Genomic DNA, 9,370 nt, shown 5'->3' on the forward strand with positions numbered 1-9,370 from the left:
CTAGGTCATCACTTTTTTTTTGGGGGGGGGCAGGCACATAGCAGTTTACCCATTGCCAAATTAGTGGTGGCCATATAACTTGTTTTAGCTAATGAAATGTGAGATGTGACATGTGCCATTACCAGAGTGAAGCTACAGGTAACAGTACGCATTTACTATGTTTTCTCTTTCACTAAATAAAATAGGGATAGTGGGAAAGCAAAGGTATGTTTGGCAATTTTAAAATGAGGAAATGAATATCCCATAAGGAGGGAGAGAGAGAGGCAATGGGGAGAGAGAAGGGGAGAGTAGAGGCAAATTACTGATGTGTTACAGAAAACAGTACAGAAAAGAGTATGACTGCTAGCAGCAGCAGATCAATCCTTAAACAGAGGAGGAAGGTGAGGCACTACCTCCCAGAATTTGAGATAGCTAGGCTAAGGGGTACCCATTCCCACTGATGTGCTTTAAATATATGTCAAGGCATATTTAACTAAGTGAGAAAATTCAGTTTCTTCCTTCCTTCACCCCATACATTTTCTTTCTCTCTTAAAATTACACAAGTAATGTAAGACTACTATAGAAAAAGATTTCTTTCAAGCAACATGGAGAGACAAAATTGAAGGATTCACCCACCTCCCACTCATCTATCCATTATGCTTCTACTGTTAGAACTGTGCTTTTTCTATACATGTGAAATACACATATATAACACAAAACAGATTCAATGTGTTGAAAAATTTAGTAAGACTATTTTCAGAAATTCCCATTCATTTTCTTAATTGTTTGAACCAATATAATTCGTTGCAGTGCTTAAATTTCAGACAGAAAGTTAAATCACTGATAAACAGCAACAATGCACAAGTTATGCTGTTTCTGAATTTTGCTAAGGCTGCTAGTCCTATGAGGTACCTGAGAATGGCTCTAAAATTTAAGAAATGGTATGCAAGCAAAAGTGACTTATCATTTGCAGGTAAAAATGGAAGGGCCAGTGCTGAAGTTGTCCTCTCCCCTGACCTGCCAATCTTGAAATGTAACATCCAGGTCTGTGAATGACTACAATACCCAGAACACCCTGAGGAACTGTGGTGAACAGGCAGCATGAAGACCATGCAGCATGAGCAAGAAACCCATGTGGTTTTCATCCACTGAGATTTTAAGACTGTAAGACAATATGGACTATCCTTATGTGATGCACAGGGCCCATTACACTACATCATATTGTTCTACCTGCACTTGGAAAATTACTGACAGTCCTATCCACTGGACTTGGGGGCAAGGTTTCGTACATTCAGTAGACACTAAGCATTACCTAATCTGCATCCATAAAAGCAATTTTCCTTTAGTCGGTTGACAGGGCCAACTTTCCAGACTAGAAATGGCTGTTTGTGGTGCCTGAAAGGGAGGGATTGTATCTTTAATGTTTCAGTTATAGCTGAGGAAGCAGTAGCTATTTGGCCTAAGAGAGGCTAGAATTTCTTTCGTAATGTTGTACATGGATAGAGAATATTTTTTAAAAACAAACAAAACTAACCACAATTTTCTTAGATGGGTCTTGCATACAGAGATAATTCATTCTACTAAGCATATCATTCTAGCAGGCAAAACTCTCCAAGGTAGAGAGGAACCTCCCAAACAAAGGCCTATGGGAAAAAAGATGAGAGATATGGGCATGGCTGGAACTCAAGCAGCAGAGATTATGCAGTCAAGTCAAAGAAAACAATCAGAGGCATTGGCAGGGGAATTATGTATGAAACTGTCAGTCAAACACCCCATCTAGTAGAGAAATAGGAAGTTCCCCTTTATACCAACCACATTCATTCACATAAGTCTCAGGCAGATGCTGCATCTCAGTTCTAGGAAATCTCCCAGTATCCCATATAAGGGAAGCCTCTCTCCTTGGAGCAGGTTACAGATTCACCCAGGGGCTCGGTGGAAGTTGATTTCTTGGAATTGCTTGATCCCCAAAGCCAGGCCTAGAATCCAGATAAGAGTATTTGCCTCCTAGAGAACTTTGTAAAGTTCAGAACCTGTCACAGCCAAAAATAAAACAAGACATAAGGCAATAAGCCACATGACACAGCACTAACTGATGGGGTAGCCAGAAATTTGCCCTTCGGACCACTGAGCGCTAGGAAGGCCAGAGTGAAGGAATGTTTTACAACCTGAAGAGACAGTCACTGAAAAGATCGGCAAAGTACCATGTCTCACTGTTGTTGCTCTGCCCTATCTCCCATAAGATCCAGAGAAAACAATGACGGACATTGTACGTTTAAGGGAGATTTCAAAAAAAAGTAAAGTTAAACGAATGGACCATATACGCTCCATCATCTAGAGCATTATGAGAGATAAGACCATTTAGCAGTTAAGAATGCAAGCTGGGCTGGGCATGGTGGCTCACGCCTATAATCCTAGCCCTTTGGGAGGCCAAGGCGGGTGGATCGCCTGAGGTTAAGGAGTTCAAGATCAGCCTGGCGAAACACTGTCTCTACCAAAAAAAAAAAAAAAAAATTAGCCAGGTGCAGTGGCTGGCACAAGCCTTTAATCCCAGCTACTCAGGAGGCTGAAGCAGGAGAATCACTTGAACCCAAGAAGCAGAGGTTGTGGTGAGCCGAGATCGCACCACTGCTCTCCAGCCTGGGTGACAGAGTGAGACTCCATCTTTTAAAAAAAAAAAAAGATACAAGCTGCAGCTTGAGTTAGAATCTTGGCTCCACCGACTGTTAGCTGTGTGTTCTTGGACAGGTTAAATTCCTTTGGCCTTGGCTTCTTTATTTGTAAAGTGGGAAGAAAATTATCCACTTCCTAGGGATGTTGAGGGGTTCAATGTGAAGAATATTGTTCCTAATCTATGTGTGAAAGAAAGTATTTTAAAAATAGAAAAATGTGAAGAATGTAAAACAATGACCAGGTTCTCGCTGTTAGCTCTCTTTATGTATTTTTTTTTCCAATTTAGAGTTACCACATTTTCTGTAATTGTACATTAAAGATAAGAGACAGAGAAGGACATCTGGAGGAAAGACTAGCATACATTTCTCTATCATCACAGTTTACCAAATACCTTTATAGGCTACCTCATTTGATCTTTATAACAACACTACAAATTGGACAGAGCCTATATTCACTCCCAGTGTACCCACGAAGAAAATGAGAACCAGAGGTTAAGTGGCTTAAAGTCATTTCACTGGCAAGTGGAAAAGCCTAGAAAAACATCAAGATTATCTAGATTAAGCCTACTACACATTTAGTCCCCTATTCTAAGGCTGAACTGATCAGAGGTTTTGTAGATATGATAAAGCATTGAATTTTGCCTTGAAAGTTGAGGATTTTTGTAGTTAGAAAACAATGAGTATTTCATGTGACATGAACTGAGTTTAGAATAAGATTGTCCTATATTTATGGGACTTTTTCTATAGAAATATGTAGAACAACACAATTTGGCTCTCAAACGTAGCAGTTACCAGATTTCGAGATTTTTCTGAAACTTTCCAGAGCATTAATAAATTATAAGTAATTTGGCGGAGCTTCAATTTTTTATTCAATACCTGGGTTCTAGTAATTCATATTCTATAGGCTTGGTCAAAAATTTTCAACACTTCTTAAATCATGCAAACTCTCAGATACTCCAAGGTTGTATTTGTTTGAGGTATAAAAGCTTCATGTTGATATTTCAGGTTAGCCTGGGACAAGGGGAGAACTTGATACCTTTGATAGCATGTGGCAGGCCATCTAATTCCTGTCCGTTCTTTCTCTTCAGCCTGGGCAAGGGCCCAGACTGAGCCTGGCAGGTGAATTCAAGAGCGGCTTTCGAGGTCTGAGCCTGGCAGTGAGATAACAGCTGTGAAGCAGTATGGGACAGGTAGCGGCAGGCAAGTTAATGGCTGGTGAGCAGGACAAATAGGTGGGTGTGGGTCTAAAAATGAAAATGACACAATGCGGAGGGAGACAGCAGGCAAGCAGAACTGAGCTCAAGCCAAACAGGCAATCGGCAGTAATTAAGGGTCAAATTTCTACAAAGAGCTGTGCTCCTAGGAATGACACGGTCCCCCTCTCACAAAATGTGAATGCACTGGATTGTCTGAAACCCATGAGTATGTGGTTTTAAAAAAAAATGTTTTTCAGAAGGTGACAATATATCGAGGGAGAAAATGTGACAAAAACATCAGGATTCAGGGGACAGGAAGCTAAGCAGGAAGGGTGGTATATGTGGTCTTAGAAACTGAATCCATTTGAATAACACTTAACACAGTCCCATGGAGTGAAAAAATATAAAAAATATGTGCAACATTTAGAGTGAAATGGAAGACACAAAAGTGATGATAGTAGGAACAAAAATAGTTTTGTTTGGGAGAAAAAGAAAACACTGAGTGCTTGAGAGCTTTTCTTTTGTTTTAGTTGAGAAGAAATCATAGGAAGTGTGGTCTATCAATAAACTTTTTAAAATGCTCTGTAACTCCTTTTCTATGTAATTTACTCATGTGGATTATTAATACGATTTTTTGGTTCAGGAGACAAAGCCTCCAAAGAGGAGAAAAGTGAGAATTAGAACAATGATTAGGACAATAAAAGTTGAGCAAAATACATTGGCAGTACAGTATCTAATACATAGGCAAATACCATCTTTATCAGTATAACTAAAACAATGTCTGACATAAAATATTTTACTGAAAAGAAAATTACATATAAGAGAAGTGACATGATGCTCAACTCTGATGGGGATAATTACTGTTAGTGCTTGAACCAAAATCTATGACCCCTGAGGACCAGATCAGCATGATTTTTACCTCCTCCCATACCCGCAAACATATTAAAGTACTATGTAAAATAAATGTTCACGAAGAAAGGAATCAAAGAACATGAGAATGTAAGCAATCCTTTTGAAATAGAAGCAATGCTAATATTATTAACTGAATGCATATGTGTCAGGCATCATGTTACAAATACTGTGTCATTTGGCCAGGCAGGGTGACTTACGCCTGTAATCCCAACAGTTTGGGAAGCTGAGGCAGGTGGATCACCTGAGGTCAGGAGTTCAAGACCAGCCTGGCCAACATGGTGAAACCCCCGGTTCTGCTGAAAATATAAAAATTAGCTGGGTGTGGTGGTGCATGCCTGTAATTCCAGCTACTAGGGAGACTGTGGCAGGAGAATTGCTTGAACCCGGGAGGTGGAGGTTGCAGTGAGCCAAGATTGTGCCACTGCACTTCAGCCTGGGCAACGGAGCAAGACTCCATCTTAAAAAAAAAAAAAAAAAAAAAAACCCAAAGCCACGAATTAATATTCAATTTAATCTATTTTTAAAAACCTCAATCAATAATACTACCATGATATGATAATGTTGAGATTTGAATATAGATGTAGATATATGTATAGATATATATATCCCTATATATGTGAGAATGTTGAGACACACACACACACACACACACACACACACACACACACGAGAATGCTGAGACTTGGACAGTACATAATTCATAAAACCTGACAATTAATATTTAGCAAGAAAAAATAGATTCAAATCAACTTCCTTCCAAACCTTACCACAACACCAGTGGTCCTTGAAAGCAACAATCTCAAAGAACATTCTAAGATTAGCTATTTTCTTATATGCTAAATGTAACCTCTAAACTAATTTAGGTGATAGATAACACAGTACCTGGATTACTGTTGATGTTTACTGTCTGGTGAATGAATACTAAGCCTAGGACAACTCTTGAAATTCAGCACTGGCCTTTTGCTTTAAAAATACGTAAACAAAGGATTTTATTTTAAGGTGAAAGGGAAAGCCCTTAGTTTAACTGAGGTCCACAAAGGCGGCCCCACTGGACTGTAGTGTGCTCAGGTGCCTCCAATTCTGTTGTTCCAGAACAACATTAGTAGAGTATATTTAGAAGAATCATTTGAAAAAAAGCCCCAAGGATGGAAAAAATGAGGAGAGCACAGTTTTGAATGAGTACTTGATACGATCGAAGTTATTGGTAATAAGGGAATCACTTTATGTAGGGGCAAATGAATTGACCGTAATTTTAACCTAAAGTACCACTATAGGGGCTGTAAAATTCTTTCTACTTGGATAAATATTCTCTATTTGAATTGCAGCTTGCAGTGAGAATGTAATAAAGAGTGGCCTAACTTGACAAGACGATACAACCAGAGAAAAGAAGCTCTTTGTTAGGAAGTTGCAGGACTGGTCACCAGAACTGAAATAGAAGAGCCCAGTTTGCAAATGACCCACCAAATGCAGGTGCCGTTAGAAAGACACAAGTAGTACGGGCAATGGCCAAATAGGACAGATAACAGGGAAGGAAATGGGGCACAGGAGAGAATCACTTGAAGGATGACTGAAGGACTCACTATATCCTCAGCAGCTCAAAGAAAGGGCCACTCCGCATGTTGGAACAACCCAGATCTATAATGCAGATCACAGCTGGGGTATCAACCCACAAACTGAGAGCCATGCTCTGGCCTCCAGATTTGACATCAGAGGAATCTGCAAATCAAAAAACCATGACAAGACTCAATAGCTTTCATAGTTCCTAAAAACACCCACTTAGGGTAAAGGGGGATGTAGAAGTCTGGCAGGTAGGAGAGAAGAAAGAGAAAACAAAAAAGTCACAGGGAAAATAAAAATAATTTGGAACAGACTAATAAATGCAAAATTGCTTTAAAAGTCAGCATTCTATTAAATATTACACCATTTTTAACATGTTGGCTCAGTTTGTCCTTTTCAGGACAAAATATTGAAAAAGAAAGTCTACTGATTTTGCCCCTCGGTGTAAAGAGAGAATCTGCAGCAGCAGCAATTGCTCTGTAACTGGTACTTTGTTACTTCAGTGGGCTTGCGACATTCCTGTCTTAAGTCACTGATAGCATTCCGTTTCTTCAATTTTTTTTTTCCTCTTCAATTACAAACACAGTAGTTCCCCAACATGATTTAACAAGCCAAGAGGAGAGATGAAATAAGTCAAAAATAAATGAAAATATATTTTTCTTAATAATCCTTTTATGAACAAATTATGAGACTAATACATGTTGGCATTCACTTTTCAACACAGACCACTTAAAAGAAAAATCACCCATCGATCTACCAAGAATACCACAACTAACACACTGCTACTACATTTTCTCCCAGTCTTTTTGGTCTCTATATTTTTAACAAAATTTGGTGAATGATTTTTAGTATTTTTTTATTTAACACTATTTTTGCCTATTAAAACGATGACATCAAGAGCATTTTCGCATCCATTTAAACTAATTGTCCTAAATTCCTAAAACTGACGTAACTTGATCAAAGACGATGGCTATTGTAAAGATACAAAAAACACTGTCCTAATTTCTTTCCGGAAATGCCATAACCAACGGACATTCTTACACAATGTATAAAAGTGTTCATGTCACCTCACCAAAATCAACACCGAATATTACCAATTTTTACTCTTTACCAGATTGATGGGGGTGAATAAAATCTCATTCTTATTTTAAAATTATTTGCTAGTGAAGTTGAACATTTTACGATTATTGTCATCTCTTTTTCACCAGTTAATATTCTTTGTGTTTCTGTTGAGTTAGATTTTCAAAAAAAGGTTTGTATATTAAGAATGTTAATTTGGCATGCTTGCAGAAAACATTTTCTCTAGATTATTGTGTACCTTTTATTTTTTTCACGGAATATGAATGTAATTTTATTTATTGGGATACAATATACATAGCATAAAATTTATCATTTTAACCATTTTTATTATTTTTTTTTTGAGACACTGTTTAGCTTTGTCACCATGGCTGGAAAGCAGTGGTGTGACCATGGCTCACTGCAGCCTTGACCTCCCAGGCTCGAGAAATTCATCTCAGCCTAAGTAGCAAGGACCATAGGCACACGCCACCACATCCAGCTAATTTTATATTATTTGTAGAGACAAGGTCTTGTTATGTTGCCCAGGCTGTTCTTGAGCTGCGGGGCTCAGTGATCCTCCTGCCTCAGACTCCCAAAGTGCCGGGATTACAGGCATGAGCCACTTCACCCAGACCATTTTAACCATTTTTAAAGGCATAGTTCAGTGGCATTAAGTACATTCATGTTGTTATGTAACCATCACCATCACGCACCTTAGAACTTTTTCGTCTTCCCAAACAGAAATTCTGTGTCCATTAAACAATACACAATTCCCCCTTACTCTAGTTCCAGGCAGTCACTATTCTACTTTCTATGAATTTGACTACTACGGGTATCTCACCTCATATAAATAAAATCATACCATATTTTTATTTTTGTGGCTAGTTCATTTTACTTAGCAGTGTCCTCAAGGTTCATCTATGCAGTTGCATATCTCAGAATTTCTTTCCTTTTTATATACATACAAATATACTATATACATAGATACCACATTTTATGCATTCATTCATCCATTGATGGATGCTTGGGTTGCCTGCACCTTTTAGCTATTGTAATAATGTTGCCGTGAACATTGATGTCTAAATATCAAGTTTCTGTTTTTAATTCTTTTGAGTATATGCCCAAAAGTTGAATTGTTGAATTCCATGGCGATTCTGTTTAATATTTTGAGGAACTACCATACTATTTTTCCACAGTGGTAGTGCCATTTGACATTCCCAAAAGTGACTCACAGGGCTCCAATTTACCCACATCCTTTCCAACAGCTGTTACTGTTTTGCTTTTTTAATAGTTATTTTAACGGGTGTGAAGTTGTATCTCATTGTGGTTTTGATTTGCGTATCCTTAATGATTAGTGATGTTCAGCAACTTTTCATGTACTTATTGGCTATGTGTTTTAATGTAAATAATTTCTATTTCTTTAGATGGTAATTTATCATCTTTATTAATTCATGCTTAAAACAATGTAAATTATTCCATGATCTGTAAGAAATTCACCTATATATTCCAATCATTTTTATGTTATAAGTTTTAACTCAAGTATTATTTTTGAAGTTAACTGATTAATAGAGCACCGTTTATTAAGGATACTTCCGTTTCTACCACAAATGTAACAATGGCACTTTTACCTTATACAAAAATCCTTATAAGTTTTGTTTCTGAACTCTTATCAGTTAGTGTGTTCTATTGAATCTTATAGATTGATTTCATTAAATATTGAAGAGCTATATTACATTTTTGTAAGAAGTAACATGTTACTCCTCCTTTATTTCCCTATTCTTTGAAAAATTTGGCCTTCTTACACATGCATTCTTTTAGAATTTTAATAAATGCTTTATTCAAAGTAGAATAAAGAAATCTCATTAGACATAGTTGAGATGATATGAAACATGCAATTAATTTATAAAGAATTAACACTGTTTAAAATTTTTATCCTTTTCATCCAGGAACATGATATATTTTTCTATTTATTCAAGACTTCTTGAAAATTCCCAGGAA

Source organism: Cebus imitator, unplaced genomic scaffold (assembly GCF_001604975.1).
Source record: "Cebus imitator isolate Cc_AM_T3 unplaced genomic scaffold, Cebus_imitator-1.0 Scaffold411, whole genome shotgun sequence".
NCBI classification, from domain to species: Eukaryota; Metazoa; Chordata; class Mammalia; order Primates; family Cebidae; genus Cebus; species Cebus imitator.